Genomic DNA, 22,500 nt, shown 5'->3' on the forward strand with positions numbered 1-22,500 from the left:
ACACGTCGGGGAGACCGGTAGCTCGCCGTGATCGTATAGTGGTTAGTACTCTGCGTTGTGGCCGCAGCAACCCCGGTTCGAATCTGGGTCACGGCAAGATTTTCTGGGTAACAATGAGATTTAGCTCCATGTTACCACCTCTCCTCGCCTTGTCCTTCAGACCACTTTTTTGTGTGCACAGCACATGCCCTTGACGTGCTCTGGATGTTGGAGTGAATTGAAACTGGGACCTTCTTTGAGAGCACAAGTTCTCAGGTTCAAACCTTTAGAGAAAAGACTGAAAACGAAACGCTTCTATTCAGTTTGGAAGAATCTTGCTTCAGAGAGAATATGGTGCGTGTATATTTTCTAATCGCTAGGTGTCAGTACACTCGCTGGCTGTTACCTAGAGTGCCGCGGGCTTGCTATTTGCTCCAAACAACTGCGCCTTTGACGCAAGTTTACAATACCAATGAGAGCGCCGCAAATCAACAGCATTGAAATGTGTAAAGATGCTTTCCAGGCAAGAAGCAGTGAGTTTTTGTTCTTTTTCCTAGCATTATTGTCCTTTTATTATTATTATCAGTCTAATAGGCTGCATTCCCACAAATTCGCAAATATATTTTGACATAGCAGACGTTTTGACGGTCGTTCTGAATCGTCGAAGAAGGGAACGCGATACATTGGAAAATACTTTTTTTTTTGCCGCCAATACGATTCATTTTGTTGTGCATTCCCACGCTGCACGCACGCGTCACAAGCAAGAGCCCGGATAGCTCAGTCGGTAGAGCATCAGACTTTTAACTCTTTTTACTCTTTTTGTGGAGCGGTACGTTTTGCTGTTGAGTTCTTGCTCATCTACACTGGCCTCGGGCAGCGACGCTGCAAGGCAGCAAGCGAAACTACATGCCCCCTTCAGCCAGCTTGTAGTCGTGGCCGCTACTTCCAGCGATCGGCCGGTTTCTAACTTCCTAACACAATCCGAACAAGGTGCAAACACTTCCTAACACAATCCGAACAAGGTGCAAACACATCCTAACGCAAATCCGAAAACTCCGAACATATGGGACAAAAGAGCCAATCAATTCCTACCAAACGGTGTTTGATAGAGCCAATCAGCTATCGAGTTGATATGCCAATCTCGCGCGCTGATTTAGCCGACCTAGTTTTGTCACATTCCAGATGTATGCATTTGTTCAAACGTTAATTCAAGATTTAATTTGAATAAACATTATTTATTTAGGTCGGTACGCTGGCGTAGTAAGGTAAGTTATGGATATATGATTACATTAAGGCCCGTGTCCCCTCCGTTTCACTTTTTTGTATTCATGGTCACAAATGAAATGTTTAACCTTTTGAGCGTTTTGGTCGCATATATGGGATTTTTACTTATGTGCCCCTGAGTAGCCTACGGTCTCACATGGTATTTAGAATGTTCAGTGACGTCGCATAACCCAGATTCAAACTGCTTTCGCGCGTTGGTTAGTACCATTAGTACGGTGACGCATTGCTGCTACATAGCAGCTACATATTATTTTTTCCACTCAACTTATGTCGTAATAACGAGATATTATCTCGTTAAAACGACATATTTTCTCGTAATAACGATATCTTATGTTGTTAAAACGACATATTATCTCGTCATAACGAGTACGACATATTTTCTCGTTAACGAGATCTTATGTCGTTTTAACGACATCTTTTCTCGTAATAACGAGATCTTATATCGTTAAAACGACATATTTTCTTGGCCTTATAAGGACATGTCATATATAGGGCCTGCAAAATATGCCTTATAAAATGTATAGCCAATCATGTCTTTATCATACTTCTAGGTTCAAAAAGCTGAAGCAATAGCAGCCCACAATGGATGTTTTTATATTAAAAGATCAAATTCTGTACACACCTTATTAATAAAGCATGTGTAGCCATCAGGTAGCCATACATATTCGCAGATGAGTCCATGAATACGAACATTGCGTTTAATTTGCACATGCGTTTTCCTCCCATAGACAACCCTTATAATAAAGAAAAAGCTTAACCCTTTAAGGTACGCACCATGAAAAAAGCAAAGGAAAAATTATTTCTTTGCATTTTTTATTCAATGATGATAACAGTAACAACAATAAAAAAAAAAATGTATTTGACCCTACAGTATTTTAGATACAATCCTCTACCAAACGGTTGAGACGTCTGTTCATAATAAAAGAACAACATTCAGAACGAGTCATATTAAGTGCATTTTCTTGACCAATAAAAAAATCTGATGGCTGCTATTGATGGCTCTTACAATGCTAGTCATATAGTAATACACATACATAGTCAATTTTAAATTTTGAAATGAATAGTAACACCAGAATTGGTATTAATTCTTCAAATGAATTCTTGATATTTACCATAATACAGTACAAAATGATATTGATCAAATATTTTTCATCAAATATGTCATCAAAGGAGGAGCAAATTTTCGTTGTGTCATGTGCTGTTTGAAGGAACACTGAAATGGCATGCTGCTCACAGACACAGTGCCATCTAGTGGATTTTTTTAGCATTGCACAACTACACCAAACGGTAGAGATGGCTCATTCAGGTTGAGTTAAGCTTGATGCATTTTTCAATAAAATATAGTGACTTGAAGTGTGGTCTACCAAATGGTTGAGTAGTACCTTAAAGGGTTAATGTGGCTTAATAGGCTATAGCCTACTTCAGTGACAGTGAAAAAGATCAAATGCTGTAGCCTACACGCATTATTAATAATGCTACAGAAAAGCAGATGAGCCCAGAATATGAACGCAGCGCATTTCATTGTTAGGCGTTTTCCTCCCATAGAAACTCTTTATTATAGCTAAATAAAATAAAGGTGGCTCTTAACGTGTCTTTCAATGGGAGGATGGCATTGAAATCAAATCAAATCGTATCAAATCCTTTAAATGGTATTCAATGCAAAACAAAAATGAAAAATATAAGTACCCAATAAAATAAACAAATTATTGTGCCATTAATTAGCCCACAAACAATATTTATTTTAAAGCCTAAATAAATTTATTTAAAGAAAAACACCAGCGTTGGGCGTTTATCTGTCTAGGCTTTATGTTTCAGCCGCCCTTTTCAAACTGGCGCATGAAAATGCAACAGTAGCCTATTTGATTTGTTAACCTGATTTGTTAATTTGCACGCTCTAACGTTAACCTAGATCAGGGGTAGGCAAGTTCGGTCCTAGAGAGCCGCTGTCCTGCAGAATTTAGTTCCAACCCTAATCAAACACACCTGAACAAGCTAATCAATGTCTTCAGGATTACTAAGGCTATAGGCAGGGGAGGTTTTTTACAGTGTTGGAGCTAAATTCTGCAGGACAGCGGCTCTCTAGAACCGAACTTGCCTACCCCTGACCTAGATAAATGTTCGCTATTATTAAGCCATATCCAAGTGTTTGTGCGGAGTGTGGAGAGCGCACTGCATGACATGGAGGCGCCGGTGCCATCACTCGCATTTTTCTATCAACAGTGGAAACAACTTAAAATACTCCATCATTTCTGGTCATACAGAAAATAATTATACATCAGTCGCAACTACTTTTATTTGTGTAAACTCACAACAACAAGAAAACGTTGTACTTTTGTAAAATAAAATAAAACGAACAGGGCGCGCTTTTATGGTCTCTGTGAATTGGAGCGCGTCTCAAAAATTAACTGAAAAACAGTGTAGTCAAGCCTCACAGACCTGAGAAATATAGCCTTCTATACAAAGCTTATAAAATATGTCCACCAACGAAAAAAAAACCCAATCGAAAGCAAATACGTACTGTAGCCTACCATCTAATTATGTATTCCTGTCCGTATGAAAGGCGCATTTTTGTTTAATTGTATCTCTAGGTAATGAAGATATAGCCTACTAACAAAAATAAATCTTATATATAATATATTATATATAAAAAAATGTATAGGCCTATATAAAATATATTTTTTAAAAAGGGCCTCATTGATTAATTTTGCCTGGGGCCCCTATTCAGTGTTCGCCTCTGATTGGGGGCTGCTTGCTTAAGCTTTTTGAACATAGAAGTGTGATAAGGCATGATTGGCTATACATTTTATGTGGATAAAGGAATATTTTGTACATGACATGTCCTTATAAGGCCAAGAAAATATGTCGTTTTAATGACATAACATCTTGTTATTACGAGAAAAATATGTCGTTTTAACGACATAAGGAAATAATGAAAAAATAATATGTAGCCTATGTGGCAGCAATGCGTCATTGGTTAGCGCTGAGCCAGAGACGGACGAGCTTAGCGCTGACATACATCACAACTATGCAGTGTTTTCAACCTCATAATGTTTATTTTAGGTTTCAGACATTTCAATACACATAAGCACGAGTAAAACAATACATTTGGAGTCTGTAAAATACACACCATATGGCTGTGGAAGCAGCTATACAATCTATTCAAATATATTTTTTGCCGAAGTGTTATTCATATCAGACAAAGTGGAAGTAACTATTAAGTTTAGGCTACTCTATTCTTGTCACAGTCCACCGGCAGTTTTCTTGCATGTATTTCGGGAGAAACTAGCCGCGTATTAGGCTACCCTTCAAATTCAAAAAAGTTTTTACGCTCGCATTAGGTGGTTTTTCAGGCAATTCGAAAAAGGAATATTTTGCAAAACTGCAATTGAAACAGTTTTTGCGCATTTACACATAAGACGTGGTGTGTTTGAGGTCCATGTAGCCTAGGCCTATAGCTACGCAAATAATAATTATTTTATATTATTTTATTATAACATTTAATAGGATATATTTAGAAGATGATTTTATGCAAAAAAGGATCAAAGCTGAGTGTGGAGAGCGTACTGCATGGCACGGAGGTGCGGGCGCGAACACTTGCATTTTCCTATCAACAGTGGAAACAACTTAAAATACTCTATAATTTCTGGTCATACAGAAAATAATAATAGTCTACATTATTCGCAACTACTTTTATTTGTGTAAACTCACAATAACAAGAAAATGTTGTGCTTTTGTAAAATAAAATAAAACAATCAGACGCGCTTTCATGATCTCCGTGGAGCGTGAGAACTGAAACAAAATAGTCTAGCCTATGTAGGCTAAAGCTTGTTTAATATTCCACAATATATTTTTCAGATATGACCAAAAAAGGCAAATCCACCGCCTATTGGATTGACATCTGCCATAGGTATGCCCAGGGCACCTTCCAGTTCAGTACAGGCAAAAGGCCTGGAAGCAAAAAATGGAAGGAGGCCCTGGAGCGAATTGATGCCTGTCCATTGCAAAGGGGGAATAAGGTGGACCTGTTTGGCAGGCACATAGTGTGCACTTGTGGGTTCCATAAGGTAGGTACAGTATATCAAAGGCATGATAAGTCATGTAATAGACTATTTTATGGATCATCCCCTGATCTATTCTCAGAATGCACAGTTCTGCAGTATAATTGTTGAAATTATTTAACATGAATAGTATGACTTTCTTTTGTTCCTAATCCCTAATCGTAATTTTATCCCAGACAACAGATGAGGCCTTGATTGAGGCAGGGCCTATGGTAGAGGAAGGCGGCAGCTCAGAGGAGGCAGGGACATCACAGGATGAACAGGGGGTGAAGTGTTCACTGTGTGGTGTGGTTGTGGAGGCAGAGAAGTTCTCCGAGCACCTCTCTGACCACCACGTTGAAGAGAGGTGTGACAGCTGTGGAGCCAGGGTCCAGGGTGCTGTTGGACTGCTCCAACACATTGAGTCTAGCCATTATGCGGCCCTATTGGCTTCAAAGAATCCTGTACCATCTGCATCTACGTGCCCCTCACCATCTCCAAGGCAGGCGCCACCTCAGCAGCACTTGCCAGCACCAGTGTTTCCATCCCCGCGGCCCACTCCATCCGTGCGACCCACTCCATCTGTGCGACCCACTCCATCCCCGCAGCCCACTCCATCTGTGCGACCCACTCCATCCCCGCGGCCCACTCCATCCGTGCGACCCACTCCATCCCCGCGGCCCACTCCATCCCCGCGGCCCACTCCATCCGTGCGACCCACTCCATCCCCGCAGCCCACTCCATCTGTGCGACCCACTCCATCTGTGCGACCCACTCCATCCCCGCAGCCCACTCCATCTGTGCGACCCACTCCATCCCCGCAGCCCACTCCATCTGTGCGACCCACTCCATCCCCGCAGCCCACTCCATCTGTGCGACCCACTCCATCCCCGCAGCCCACTCCATCCCCACGGCCCACTCCATCTGTGCGACCCACTCCATCTGTGCGACCCACTCCACCACCACAGCGCTCTCCATCCCCGCGTCCCACTCAAAGTCCAGCTCCCTCACTGCAGGCCACACCATCTCTGCCTCAGGCTGTTACTGATTGGGAGAGCTTTCTTCCCAGTCAGTTCAAAAGAGTCCTTCAGCCAGCAGATTGGGTGTGGATTGCTAAGTGCCTCTATGAACCCACAGGCCAGCTGAGGCAGAAGATCCAGGAGAACTGGTTTTATCCACCAGTGCAGCCCAAGCCGTCTCCTCCTGAGCCCGGGTGGTACTTCCGGCAGAGAATGTTCTTGTGGGCACCAATGAGGATGTGGGGGATTCCTTTTAAATGCCCACAGTGTGGCCAGAAGATGCACCAATCAGGCATCTACCCGAAGGTCAGGGAGGTAATAGACGTGGATAGCCGCTACTACCTGCTGGGTGGGGACTATCCACGTTGCAGTGCATGCATGTTGCCAGTATGCCCATGGAGCAAGGACATTCTTTCGCAACTGGATGTGGCACACAGGAACATGTTTCCAGCGGTACTGACATCTAAGCTAGCTATGGACAGGAAATGTGTGACCTTCCTCAGGCCAAGGACAAGCGGCAACAGTTCCTCCTACCTCCAGTCAGCAGTAGAGGAAGTCCACAGTGAGGAGTGGGCACGACGGACCATCCGGTACCTCTCTGACTGTGAGCATTATTTGAAGAAGGTTGCCCTTGTCCAATCTTCAACGGCACCTAGATTTACTGCACCTGAACCCTTCAGGCCACTTCCACTCGCCCAGTGGTTTGAGACTGTCCACTCCAACGACATCCTCAGCCATCTGGACGAGATGAAGGGGGTGATTACCTCTACCTATGGTCGAATCCTGAAGATGGATTCTACTAAGAAGGTACAATACACAACAGTTTGAGATTGAGGTTTATTTTCAGCCATCCATGTTAAGTAATTGGAATAGATATAATTTCATTATGATATTGATCTTCATATATGATATTCATTATCATAATGATAAAAAAGTGTGGATTTTTGTTGCTGCGAAGTATAAAGGTGATGATACACAGGGCAACTTTTTGAGCAATGTTGCAGGGCAATCTTGCCGAGCGATTGTTGCTTGGGCACTTTCCCATTAGAAATGGGCAATACATTTCTATCTGGATAATTTAGATCGGTCGTGGGCCCTGTGTCTCATCTGGTTGCCCGTTGACGGCAACATTGCCCAGCAACATTGCTCAAAAAGTTGCCCTGTGTATCATCACCTTAACACACCGTTGCCATGAAAAACAGAGCGTTGCTATGGACGCAGTTCTATTCACTCTGGCAATATAATCGTTTTTAAATCAATAAACTCCTTTTTAAATCAATATTTTGTGTCAAATTATTGATTTATTTGGTAGGTAGCCATGTAATAAGCGGGATAATGTACAGCGAGGCAGTTGTAAAAGCTTCACGGCGGGGTCCCGATCAGCCTGTCGGGGTTGTATTCGCTGTGACAACCGCCTGGCTATACATTATCCCTTACATATAGTGTAATGCTCCATAACAAAAAGAAGAAAATGTATAATTAAGCATGTTGGTCTTTATGTTTGTTTTTCAGATCACAAAAAAGCTGGCTGGTGGCATTGGGGACACGGCTGCATGGATGACTAATATTGGCAATGAGCTTGGCCAGGTTCTGAACAGTGTTCTGACAACAGCTGAAGGAGCAGGACTGGAGGAGCTGTGCCAGGGCGTCGTCAGACGCTACCAGAATGCTGGCGAGCCAGAGCCTGAGGTCATCTATGTTGACCGGGATTGCTGCAGTCAGTCAGGTGGGATTTTGTGGGATTTTTCACAATCAAATGTGCATTGCAATATACAACCCGAATTCCGGAAAAGTTGAGACATTTTTTTAATTTGAATAAAATGAAAACTATACGACTTTCAAATCACATGAGCCAATATTTTATTCACAATAGAACATAGATAACATAACAAATGTTTAAACTGAGAAAATGTACACTTTTATCCAATAGGTCTCAAAATAGTTGGGACGGGGGCACGTTTACCATGGTGTAACATCTCCTCTTCTTTTCAAAACAGTTTGAAGACGTCTGGGCATCGAGTTTATGAGTGTCTGGAGTTTTGGTGTTGGAATTTGGTCGCATTCTTGCCTTATATAGGTTTCCAGCTGCTGAAGTGTTCGTGGTTGCCTTTGACGCATTTTTCGTTTAATGATGTTCTCTATAGGTGAAAGATCTGGACTGCAGGCAGGCCAATTCAACACCCGGACTCTTCTACGATGTAGCCATGCAGTTGTAATAGCTGCAGTATGTGGTTTTGCATTGTCCTGCTGAAATACACAAGGCCTTCCCTGAAATAGATGTCGTCTGGAGGGGAGCATATGTTGCTCTAAAACCTTTATATAGCTTTCAGCATTCATAGTGCCTTCCAAAACATGTAAGCTGCCCATACCGTATGCACTTATGCACCCCCATGCCATCAGAGATGCTGGCTTTTGAACTGAACGCTGATAACACGATGGAAGGTCTCCCTCTTATTTTGCCCGGAGGACACGGCGTCCGTGATTTCCAACAAGAATGTCAAATTTGGACTCGTCGAACCATAGAATACTTTTCCACTTTGAAATAGTCCATTTTTCAAATGAGCCTTGGCCTACAGGACACGACGGCGCTTCTGGACCATGTTCACATATGGCTTCCTCTTTGCATGATAGAGCTTTAGTTGGCATCAGATGGCACGGCGGATTGTGTTTACCGACAGTGGTTTCTGGAAGTGTTCCTGGGCCCATTTAGTAATGTCATTCACACAATCATGCCGGTGAGTGATGCAGTGTCGTCTGAGGGCCCAAAGACCACGGGCATCCAATAAAGGTCTTCGGCCTTGTTCCTTACGCACAGAGATTTCTCCAGTTTCTCTGAATCTTTTGATGATGTTGTGCACTGTAGATGATGAGATTGGCAAAGCCTTTGCAATTTGACGTTGAGGAACATTGTTTTTAAAGTGTTCCACAATCTTTTTACGCACTCTTTCACAGATTGGAGAGCCTCTGCCCATCTTTACTTCTGAGAGACTCTACCTCTCTAAGACATCCCTTTTATAGCTAATCATGTTACAGACCTGATATAAATGAACTTAATTAGTTGCTAGATGTTCTCCCACCTGAATCCTTTCTAATTTTTTTGCTTTTTCAACAATTTGTTGCCCCCGTCCCAACTATTTTGAGACCTGTAGCAGGCATCAAATTTGAAATGAGCTCATTTAGTGGATAAAAGTGTAAAATTTCTCAGTTTAAACATTTGTTATGTTATCTATGTTCTATTGTGAATAAAATATTGGCTCATGTGATTTGAAAGTCTTATAGTTTTCATTTTATTCAAATTTAAAAAATGTCCCAACTTTTCCGGAATTCAGTTGTATTTAAAAAAAGTTAATAGTGGTGTGAAAAAAGTCCCCCTTTCCCTACTGGTGATGGTAATTTGTATTATTATTACCGTCAATGTAATGAAATTGTAATAAATTATAATGACTGAAAAGTAAGTGAAATCAAATGCATGCTTTTTGATTTTTTCCCCCTCAACAGGTGCACCTGCAGTGCTAAACCTTTTTCGTCCATGGAAGTCTGTTGTAAGGCTAGATATCTTCCATTTCATGAGAAGATTTAACTGTGGCCTTACTACAGAGCACCACCCTCTCTATGGTACCTTTTGTTCTAAACTTTCCTCCTGTATTTTTGAGTGGGATCAGGAGGATGTGAAAGAACTTGAGGCGGCCAAGAGAGGGGAGTGGATGAGCAGCCATGGTAGACAGGCTCCAACTGAGGCACAGCTCATGGCCAGCATCAGCCCAGGTGAACTGGCAAAGCACTGTAGGCGGCGGACGCGCAGTGCTGAGGAGATCCGGGTCATGATTTCAGGGCTGCTGGAATCAGTGTGGGAGCTAACTGACACTACAGGGTTTCGCCTTGTTAACCCTGCCAGTATGCGCCATGTCTGGGAGATGCAGAAAAAACATCTTGAGTGCATTCAGGACCCTCCACATGTAGAGCTCTACACAAAGACGGGGACGCTCCAGAAGGGTGGCAATGTCCTAAAAGTGCTTAGGTGTGCTAGGGGGTCATCCTCACTGGAGAGTTTTCATCGCCACCAGTGTGCCTTCATTCCTGGTAAATTCAGAATGTTAAATTGCAGTATGTTATGTAGATCCTAATCACTGTTTGGGGTCATTATGACCCCACTGGACTTTTCCTCAATAGTGTGTGATTACAGTAATGTCATAGTGGTGGCTTGTAATGTTTCTGCGAATGTATGTATAATAATTTGCAAAAGGAGGTAATTCAAAATATATTAGACAACAACAACAAACTCTAACTTTGACAAAAATACAGATTTTTTATATGTATTTCAAAATGTTTAAATATATATTCACAAAATATGTATCATAAAGTTGTTGTATTGAGAAGTTAAGGCATCTAGAAAAATGTAGTGAAAATGAATGAGTCTCTATGGACCTCTATTGGAAACATGTGGTCATTGCACTTTTATTTCTTTAATTATAATTTCTGAAGTTTTTCCACAGACCTGCAGATGGCAGTATTCTATCCCTAACACATAGAGCAATGTCCAAAAACTATTTAGATTTAATTAAGATCATCATTTATGGGATTTTTTCTTTAAAAAATAATTTCTCATGTGCCAATTTATGGCCTAGTTATGTACACTCACCTAAAGGATTATTAGGAACACCATACTAATACAGTGTTTGACCCCCTTTCGCCTTCAGAACTGCCTTAATTCTACGTGGCATTGATTCAACAAGGTGCTGAAAGCATTCTTTAGAAATGTTGGCCCATATTGATAGGATAGCATCTTGCAGTCGATGGAGATTTGTGGGATGCACATCCAGGGCACGAAGCTCCCGTTCCACCACATCCCAAAGAGGCTCTATTGGGTTGAGATCTGGTGACTGTGGGGGCCATTTTAGTACAGTGAACTCATTGTCATGTTCAAGAAACCAATTTGAAATGATTTGAGCTTTGTGACATGGTGCATTATCCTGCTGGAAGTAGCCATCAGAGGATGGGTACATGGTGGCCATAAAGGGATGGACATGGTCAGAAACAATGCTCAGGTAGGCCGTGGCATTTAAACGATGCCCAATTGGCACTAAGGCGCTTAAAGTGTGCCAAGAAAACACCCCCCACACCATTACACCACCACCACCAGCCTGCACAGTGGTAACAAGGCATGATGGATCCATGTTCTCATTCTGTTTACGCCAAATTCTGACTCTACCATCTGAATGTCTCAACAGAAATCGAGACTCAGACCAGGCAACATTTTTCCAGTCTTCAACTGTCCAATTTTGGTGAAGTCTTGCAAATTGTAGCCTCTTTTTCCTATTTGTAGTGGAGATGAGTGGTACCCGGTGGGGTCTTCTGCTGTTGTAGCCCATCCGCCTCAAGGTTGTGTGTGTTGTGGCTTCACAAATGCTTTGCTGCATACCTCGGTTGTAACGAGTGGTTATTTCAGTCAAAGTTGCTCTTCTATCAGCTTGAATCAGTCGGCCCATTGTCCTCTGACCTCTAGCATCAACGAGGCATTTTCGCCCACAGGACTGCCGCATACTGGATGTTTTTCCCTTTTCACACCATTCTTTGTAAACCCTAGAAATGGTTGTGCGTGAAAATCCCAGTAACTGAGCAGATTGTGAAATACTCAGACCGGCCCGTCTGGCACCAACAACCATGCCACGCTCAAAATTGCTTAAATCACCTTTCTTTCCCATTCTGACATTCAGTTTGGAGTTCAGGAGATTGTCTTGACCAGGACCACGCCCCTAAATGCATTGAAGCAACTGCCATGTGATTGGTTGATTAGATCATTGCATTAATGAGAAATTGAACAGGTGTTCCTAATAATCCTTTAGGTGAGTGTATTTGTGCAATAAATAGGTAAAAAACGTCAAAATTTCCACAAAAACACAGCATACATGTATAGTTGAGAAGTAAATAAAAAAAATGATATATAGTTTTCCATATAAAAATGTATATTTCCTTATGCAATTGCTCTTTAAAAGTTTGGGGTCATTTTGAGTTTTGGGGTCATTTTTGAGTTCACACCAATTAAGTGTTGTCCTTTTTTAACAGTGATTAAGGGTTAAGTTAAAAAGATACTTGTCTCATTATTCTTCAGAAGGTTACTGTTCTATAACTATGTCATTGCGTAAATTGGTATGTCCTCAGTTTAAAATAATTGCTTACTGAATCTGTGCATTTTCATTCTTAGGATGGAGATGCAATGCCATGCACACACAAATGTACATGTTGGAGGGGGCCTCGAGATGGAACATGAACCGGGCAAAAGATGCTGTATCTGTGGTGGGGGCCTCAAACCTCAGGACATTTGATGTCTCCTTAATGTCTCATTTAAACAATATGAGCCAACGGGTCCTTGGTTGTTCTTTAATGCCAGAATTCACCCCTCCAGGAAAACCCACTGGTAAGAAGGGGGGGGAGGGGGGGGGTTGTGTGTGGGTTTGTGTGTGCGCGTTCGTGTGGGTGTTTGTCCTCTCCCCATTAACAATGCCTTACAAATTATTGCAGGGGAGCGCATTGCAGTGGAGTACTTGTTGGCCCAGTCCAATAGAGGTGACCAGTTATTGGCACACCACAATGCCATACCTGAAGTCCCCCCAGAGGAGCCCGAAGATGAAACTGAAATTGACACAACTGTGTGCCATTCAGCTGACCTGAGGGCTGATGACTCTGACCTTCCAGTAGCTGACGTGGAGACCCAGGTGACCAGTCAGGTGGATGACACTGGACCCAAATCCCCTGATGAGGAGGTCAGTGAGGAACAGGAGGATGACACTACAACTCCTAGCACATCTGGCCAGGTAATGTTGCTATCTTTTACTTTAAAAAAAAATTAACTGGTGAAGTGCAAAACACATATTGTAAACCGTGTGTAAAGTTAAAATATATGCATGTACAATGCAAAATAATTATTACAACATTGTATTTATTAGACTGTGGTTGTTGTTTTTTTCTAAATTTTCTGAGTATACAGTGTGATTCCAGAGGTGTCTTGGGCTGGGAGGCAGTTGATGCCCTGGCAGCATATCTGGTTGGCCTAAACCGAACAATCACTGCCTTGTCATCACAAGAGGAGGCCTCCATAGTCCAGCTGTACACGGCTCTGCATGCCATGGACAAGGTTCCATCGAAATATAGCCAGAGGGCTAAGAAGAAGACTTTGCCAGGACCTTGGAGAGCATCCAGGAAGCGGAGTGGCTCTGCTCCAGGACAGCAGGCAGCAGAGAGGTAATTTAACTATTTCGATCTTCACTAGTTTATTACCCAGTATACAGTCCAGTTTATATTATCCTTCTTTTCCATAGACTGTTCATGACTCATGGGCAGGCGGCTCAAGACCCTGAAGTCCACAGGGTCTGTGAATGTGTTTGCCTACGGCTTTTGAAAGAGTTTCAGCAAGCACGGAACAGGCCCAAGGACACACGAGGAAAAACTCTGCCAATTGCACAATCTATTGTGGTGGTATACAGCCACTTAAAACAGCTACTGGAGGACAGCAGAGCGGTTCTAGGACAGACTAACATGGTTCTGGTCCCGATAAACACCACTACTGTCTCCTCGTGGTGAGTCTTCTTTTGCGCAATACTTTTAAACAATCATAGAAGTATATCAAGATAGTACTACCTAATGTAAGGGTGGAAATCCTGCAGGTGTTCAAGCTACAAGACTGCCAAATGACTAAAGAAACGTCATTAGCAAGATGGTAGAAAACTCTAAATTTCTTGTCTGTTCCACCCACTGCAACTTATACCAACAACGGAAATAAGCGCTGTTACAATAGCTTAATATGTGGGAGAGCGTTGCTATAGAGAGTGACAATATTGTATTGTGTAACGGGTATTTGGGACTTGCTAGACAATATTAATATGTCATTAATATTATAGAAAGAAAGAAAGGATTTACACTTCCCCCATTGTAAACTCCCAATGTACACAAACATCTTGGCCTACAGGCCTTGATCGCTATCAGACACAGCATGTACCCCCTCTGTCTCTTTGGGAACAAATGGTCATTGGAGAAGGAGGGGGTTCAAAACAGTATAGCAAATCTATTACGAAGCATAGGAGTCATTCAGATCCAAGAGCAGCTTGTCTTTATTAAACAGAGTAGTCACCAGGCAAGGGTCATACACCAGCAAACACAGCAGAGAAGATTAGGCAAAACCGTGGTCAATTTACAGGCAGGATATCAGGGCAGGCAAAAAAAACAAAAAACAAAACAAACGGGATACAGGAACAAGGCAGAAGATCAGGAACAGACAAGGTCACAGCAGGCAGGTAAACACATAGAAAAATGCTTGGAAATGTTTAGCCCAGAGTGTTGTGTGAGTGTGGCTTAAGTGAGTGTTTGAACATGAGATGCAGGTGTGTGTAATCAGCGCAGTGCAGGTCTAAACCTTCCTTTACATGTTTCCTTTAGAAATTATACTAAGTAAAGACAATGGGCTTTAATCCGTTAAAATTGCTAACTTTAAGATGAAGAATGTTTCTCTTGCAGGCTATTAAGAAGACAGAAACGTGTGGACAGAGACATGCTGCTACAGGGTACTACACTGCCCAAACAATTATATTTGGCAAAGGGGTTACTTCCTGAAGCACGCACCCTTCCAGCTGCTCCTGCACAGCATGGGCATGAGGCCATGGTATTTGAGGAGCCAGAAAATCAGGAGGGAGAGGCCTTCATACACAAGCGAAAGTCCAAAAGGTGCCAACCCCCCACCGCCCACCGCCCACCGCCCACCCCTCCTCCTGTATCTTCCTCTTCATTTCCCATATACCCACCAGCACCACACTTTGCATCCTCCACTCTTGGGTCCTACCCACCCATTTCCAGCTACCCAACAGGTCTACCAGTGCCTCAGTCTACCCAGTTTATGCCACCTTCCCAATTACAGCCCCCACCCCAATTACAGCTACCTTCCCAATTACAGCCCCCTGCCCAATTACAGCACCCTCCACAATTACAGCCACCTTCCCAATTACAGCCACCTTCCCAATTACAGCCACCTTCCCAATCCCAGCCACCTTCCCAATTACAGCCACCTTCCCAATTACAGCCACCTTCCCAATCCCAGCCACCTTCCCAATTACAGCCACCTTCCCAATTACAGCCACCTTCCCAATCCCAGCCACCTTCCCAATTCCAGCCCACTCCCCAATTCCAGCCACCTTCCCAATTCCAGCCCACTCCCCAATTCCAGCCACCTTCCCAATTCCAGCCACCTTCCCAATTACAGCCACCTTCCCAATCCCAGCCACCTTCCCAATTCCAGCCACCTTCCCAATCCCAGCCACCTTCCCAATTACAGCCACCTTCCCAATCCCAGCCACCTTCCCAATTACAGCCACCTTCCCAATTCCAGCCCACTCCCCAATTCCAGCCACCTTCCCAATTCCAGCCACCTTCCCAATTACAGCCACCTTCCCAATTCCAGCCCACTCCCCAATTCCAGCCACCTTCCCAATTCCTGCCACCTTCCCAATTCCAGCCCACTCCCCAATTCCAGCCACCTTCCCAATTCCAGCCCACTCCCCAATTCCAGCCACCTTCCCAATTTCAGCCACCTTCCCAATTCCAGCCACCTTCCCAATTCCTGCCCACTCCCCAATTCCAGCCACCTTCCCAATTCCTGCCCACTCCCCAATTCCAGCCACCTTCCCAATTCCAGCCACCTTCCCAATTCCAGCCCACTCCCCAATTCCAGCCACCTTCCCAATTCCAGCCCACTCCCCAATTCCAGCCACCTTCCCAATTCCAACCCACTCCCCAATTCCAGCCCACTCCCCAATTCCAGCCACCTTTCCAATTCCAGCTGCCTGATAACCTGCCACCACAAACTCAGCCCAGGCAGCGCACCTGGAGAAGGCAGAAAGCTGCCCGAGAGGATGAAGAGCGAGTGGCTAGGGGTGAACCACCACGGAAAAGACTAGCAAAGGATATATATCACTATATCTGCAAGCAGTGTGGGCTGGCAAAAAATAAGACAACTGGCCACACTCAGCTGAAGGGCCGGTGGTATTGTCCAGCCTCAGGCCTCTCTATTGAGCAGTGGAGGGAAAATGTACAGGGAGGACCTTGATTTTTTTTCAGGTAGCTTATATAAATACCTGTGCCTGGCACGGTCAGTCATCTTAGGTGATCCAAGATGGTTGGCTGGCAGTTTGACTGAATTGAATTTCTTTAACCCCCCACCCCCTACTCTCTGTTGTATAATGGCAGACCTGTTGAAAGAAAGTGTCTGTGTGATTAAAGACCTTATACCTGGATTAAAAAATATTGATTTGATTTGGTTTTCATCGTCCTGGAAATTGGTAAGTCATATTTAACCCTTTGACGCGTACGATCACACCGGTGTGATCAGTCTTGGCTGGTCCCTGGAGCGTACGATCACACCGGTGTGATTAGAACGTTCAGTGAATCACGTGATCAACTGCTAAATTCAAAATTTCAAACTTTTGCTTTTACTGCTTTCCCGCTTTGACTGGCACTGAGCCAGAGACGGACGTGCACAGCTCTCATCATTATCACAACTGTTCAGAGTATTTTAATGTTTATTTTAGGTTTCATTCACTTTACATTACACAATTTACACTTTACATTACAAATTACATTACACAATAACAAATATATAGTTTATTATTGCACACGAATATTTATAACAACAAAATAACCTTTTAAACATGATGTAATATTAATATTTATTCGAGTCAAACACACCTTGTAGAGAAAACGGCCTTTTCACACCGCAAGCGTCAGCGACGCGAGCAGCGCATTTTTTTTTCGGCGTGCGTGCATGTTAATCAATGAGTGGATTCACACCAGGAGCAGCGCATGAGCCTCAAGCAGGAGCGTCGCGTGAGATGCAGTGAAGCGGGGGTTACTGTCATATATTTCGGGAGACATGGATGATCTTGCATGTTGTAAATCCAGCAGGCTCTGAGTCCAACTCTCCATCAGTGTTGTAAACAAATAATGGCGGCGCCCATAGCCCGTATATCTTACCGATCAACTAACATGATCTTTTTTTCTCTAAGTATTAAAACCACATTAGGAGTTCCCTTACATATATTTAACGATGTTAATAACTACAAGTTTGTAAATATTTTGTATAATAAATAAAAAAAGATTTGAACTGTCATGCATTGCGAGTCTTTTTTTCCCGCTGACAAATGATGTAGAGCTGACGTCACCGTTACCTCACACTCGCCTTTGTTCTAATTTAAAGACACAACTTTAATCAAGCTCACCAACTTCAGAGAAAATGACAGAAAATTTATATAAAAGACGACAACTGACAAATGAGGAAATTGAGGACATTTTTTTTAATTCTGATGAGGAGATTTTTGACAGCGAGGCAGAGAGTGACAGCGATGAAGATCTTCCCCCAAACCTTGAAGCTCTTGACAACATTGCAGATGAAGAGACGACACCAGTCCCAAATGAGGCAGAAGAGGTAAACTCATTGTTATGGAAGGCAACCAACCTTTTTAATCCTCCTGGGCCAGGCAATTTTGACAACCAGCTCTGTGGTGTGCAAAATCCACCAGAATCACCCAGTGAGGTCAATTGTTTTAAATTGTTCCTCACAGAAGATGTCATGGGAGAAATTGTGGAGGAAACAAACCGCTATGCCTCTGACTTGCAAGAAAGGGAAATTAAAGGAAAGCTGGTTAAATGGGTTCCAACAAATATCCCTGAAATGTACACATTTTTAGTGGCAGTTCTCTTAATGGGGGTGATAAAAAAACCATCACTTCGTGATTACTGGAGCACAGACCCCATGCTCTTGACCCCATTTTTTGGGTCTCTGTTCTCACAGGATCGCTTCCTTCTGCTCCTCCGCTGTCTTCACTTCGCAAACAATGCGACAGCAGTTTCCAATGACCCGCTGAAAAAAATCAGACACATATTTACTGCTCTCACCTCCTCCTTTCGTCGCATTTTTGTGCCATACAGGGATCTGTGTGTGGATGAGTCTCTGATGAAGTGGAAAGGCAGGCTGGCATTTCGTCAGTTTATTCCATCTAAACGGCACAGATTTGGGGTCAAGTTTTTTGTTTTGTGTGATGTGCTCACTGGTTATGTGGAGGACATGATAATTTACACCGGATCTACCACTGACATCCAACATTACCCAGGACTTGGGATTTCTGGGTCCGTTGTGATGACACTTCTAGCACCTTACCTAAAAAAATGTCATGTTCTTTATGTGGACAACTGGTACAGTAGTCCCACACTTTTCCAGCACCTCTTGTCACTTGGCACTGGAGCTTGTGGGACTGTGCGCGCAAACAGGAAAGGGATGCCAAAGTTCACCTGTAAGATGAAAAAAGGTGAGGTGGAATTCGAAGAGAATGGGTCACAGATGGCAGTAAAATGGCACGACAAGAGGGATGTACATGTCCTTACCACAGTCCACCCAACTGGTATGGCAGCCACAGGGAAGCTTGATCACATCACTGGGCAACCAAGGATGAAGCCAGTCTGTGTGCTGGAGTATAACGAAAAGATGGGGGCAGTTGACAAAGCTGATATGATGACTGGTTTCCATGAATGCATGAATGAAAGTCTACCAAGTGGTACAAGAAGATATTTTTCCATGTACTTGACACTGTTTTACTCAACAGCCACATCGTCTACCGGCAAATTACTGGTGAGAAATGGATACAAATCATCTAATAATAAATATAAACAAGATAAAAAGTGATAACATTTTTAATTAATGTAATCTAAAGTGTTAACAAATTCACAATAATAAACAGACCATACTGTCACATACTATTCTATTCTCCTCACTCCCTCCCTATTGATGTGCTCTACTATGAGTAGGAAAGGAAATCACCTCCCTACAATTCAGGACGAACCTGATGAGAGGGCTGCTGGAGGAGTACAGCACATCGCGCGGTCCAACCAAAGGAGGGCGTCCTGCCTTAGACACTCCTCTGCGCCTTACAGCCAGGCATTTCCCATCTGAAGTCCCTCAGACCACTTCCCAGGGCAGCAAGACCAGGCGGCACTGCAAGGTCTGCCTCTCCAGCACACGCAAGGGCAAGCAGAGGCGCCTCACCAAGCACATGTGTGTGCCATGCAACACTCCCTTGTGTGCTGTCCCATGTTTTGAGGAGTACCACACACTGAAGCATTATTAAGCCTGTAAAAAGTCAGAGTATATTAATTAATTTATGATGATACTATTTTAATTATTTTTTTATTGTAATTATATTATTAAGTATAAAGGTATGTATAATAGTTTGTTTTAAACAAAAACATTTATCAAAAGTCAGAGTATATTTATAGAATTTTTGTTTGTTTATGATGATACTATTTTGATATTCATTGTAAATCTGTTTTGTAATTATATTAGTAAGTATAAACGTATTGTGTTAAAAAAAACATTTAACTTACATTAAAATAGATTTAATAAAACATACATGAAATGTGTACATTTTGTGATTTCTTTTTAACAAATGTCATACGTTTGAATTCTATGAATAATGCTAATCTTATACTATACATATATCTCACTAGCAAAACAGAGAAAAGCTACATGGTATGACATCGTTAAAGGGATAGTTAAAATGAAAATTCTGTCATCATATACTCACCCTCAATTTGTTTTAAACCTGTATGAATTTGTTTCTTCTGCTGAACACAAAAGAAGATATTTTGAAGAATGTCAGTGACCAGACAGTTAAAGGTATAGCGGAGGATTTTCTTTTTCCGGGTGGGTAGCCTATACTATTGGTCCACCTAAGTGTCAATCATTCTGGTGATATGTTTACGTAAGGCCGTCGTACGTGCTCGTCCCTATGTAGTTTTCGCTTTCTGCGCATGCACACTTTCAGTTGTATTATGTGTGATGAGTTACGGTTTCAGCCATTCCTTTGAAAATGGCTGAGGGTTGAAAGAGAAAAAATGTATACGAAGTGTATGATAAGAAGAGAAAGGCCGCAGGATATAGAAACAAGACCAGAGTGATTTTGGGTGAATATTTCACACGCTGGCGTGCGCTAAAAGCACAGGTTGGGCTTCCCACTGATGCCGCAGTCGCAAAGATTCTACTAGACAGGTAAAGTTTGTCATGCTATTTGGAGAAATCCATTTAAAATCACTGCTAGTAAAAGTTAATGTAAGCTATCATGCTCTCTCGTGCACATGTTTAATAGGCATTCCCTCTCGGGAGCAAATAGAGTGTTGCGCATGTGCATTTTAAAAAAAAATGGAGAGGGTGAGTTTTCTCTAAAATTCGGAAAGATCCTCCGCTATACCTTTAACTGGAGCCATTGACTTCCATAGTATATATTTTTTCCTACTATGGAAGTCAATGGCTCCAGTTATAGGTCTGGTTGCTGACATTCTTCAAAATATCTTCTTTTGTGTTCAGCAGAAGAAAGAAATTCATACAGGTTTGAAACAAATTGAGGGTGAGTATATGATGACAGAATTTTCATTTTAAAGTGAACTATCCCTTTAAATTATATTTCCAACAAACATTTGAGCAAGCTAATAAGTAAGGTGTGACCATATATAATTGTATTTCACACAGCTTGCTCAAATGTTTTGTATATAGGAAAATATAATTCAACAATGTCATACCATGTAGCTTTTCTCTGCTTTGCTATTGAGAGATATAAAACTCAGTAACAATATTAACTAAAACAAACAAGAAAATCGATGTAAAGGATTTAACGGCAAATATGTGCTTTGGTATATTCATGTTATAAAGTATCAATTCAACTGAACCCCGACTTTACCTCCTGAATGCACGGATTACTGAACATATTTATTTGCAATTTGCAATGTGCAAAACAGCGCGTTGACAGACAAACAAACCGTAATGACCACATTATTGAGCACTGTCCGTTTTACGTTCTTTATTCATATGTATTGCATGCTTGTAAATAATTCTAGATGCTTCAGAATACAATTAAAAACTAAAATATAGCCTAACGTTACTCACCGATTGTCACGCGGCTGTTGTGAGGGAGATGCAAAGAACCATGTGCAAGCGAAATTCAAAGCAGGGGGGGGACATAAACAAAACAATATCAACCATAGTCGGTACACGCTAACAAATTATTTGAGAGGTTTTGAATAAAAAATAAAGCGAAACATTAAAACTACTCACCTGCAGACGGTTATCCATCGTGTGCGCCATTGTGACTGCGAAATTTCACGTGACAAGGTTCATGCGTCTCCATGGAAATTAGAACGCGATTGATTACAAAATAACGGTCGCAGAAAAAAACTCACGCCAGGCTGCCAGTCTGACTATTTTAGAACGTACGTGCGAAAGGGTTAAGTGGGAAACATTTGCTTTTTAACAACCAAACGCAGCCTGTACGATTGAGTTGCTGTCCTCTTTTTTTTTTTTATGTTTCTGTACTCACAAACAGTTTTCTGGCAAAAAAATAAGACAAATGGCCACACTCAGCTGAAGGGCCGGTGGTATTGTCCAGCCTCAGGCCTCTCTATAGAGCAGTGGAGGGAGAATGTAAAGGGAAGACCTTGATTTTGTTTTAAATTGGTGTATATCGTAGTTATGCATATAGTTATGTTTTCATATAGTTGTTTTCTATATTTGTATATAGTTCAGTTTATAATTATGTTTGCTGTCTTGTGAACATTTTGTTTTTAGTTGCTGTGTTTGCAGTGCTGGTGGTGTAAACACAACTCATGTGGTGTAATAGTAACACATTCATCCTTTGGGTGAAAGATTCCAGGTGCAAGTCCTGGCAAGAGTGTGTGGTGTGTTTGTCAGATCAGTATTTTTAGTTTTAAATGGTACTTTTAAATAGTCAAAAAACAATTAAACCCTTTATTTAAATCCTTTGTGAGTGTTCATTCAGTTTGATGGATTTTTTTCATCTTCTCTCTTTCTTTTTCTCTCTCTCCCCCCTCCCCCCCCTCCCCCTCTCCTCTCTTTTCCCTTTCTTTCCCCCTCATAGCAGTCCCTTTTGCCCCATTTTTGGCCGAGTGGTTAAGGCGATGGACTAGAAATCCATTGGGGTCTCCCCGCGCAGGTTCGAATCCTGCCGACTACGTTGACAGCATGCGCCTGCTTTAGGCTGTAACCTTCTGGAGGCCTTGCTAAAACTTCATAAAAAGTCACTGTTAGAGTATTACCCTTGAAAATAGCTTTGTTGTTAAGGAACAGTTTTGTCTGCAAG

Source organism: Rhinichthys klamathensis, unplaced genomic scaffold, assembly GCF_029890125.1.
Source record: "Rhinichthys klamathensis goyatoka isolate OS25496 unplaced genomic scaffold, OSU_Roscu_1.1 h1tg000223l_1, whole genome shotgun sequence".
In the NCBI taxonomy this organism is placed as follows: Eukaryota; Metazoa; Chordata; class Actinopteri; order Cypriniformes; family Leuciscidae; genus Rhinichthys; species Rhinichthys klamathensis.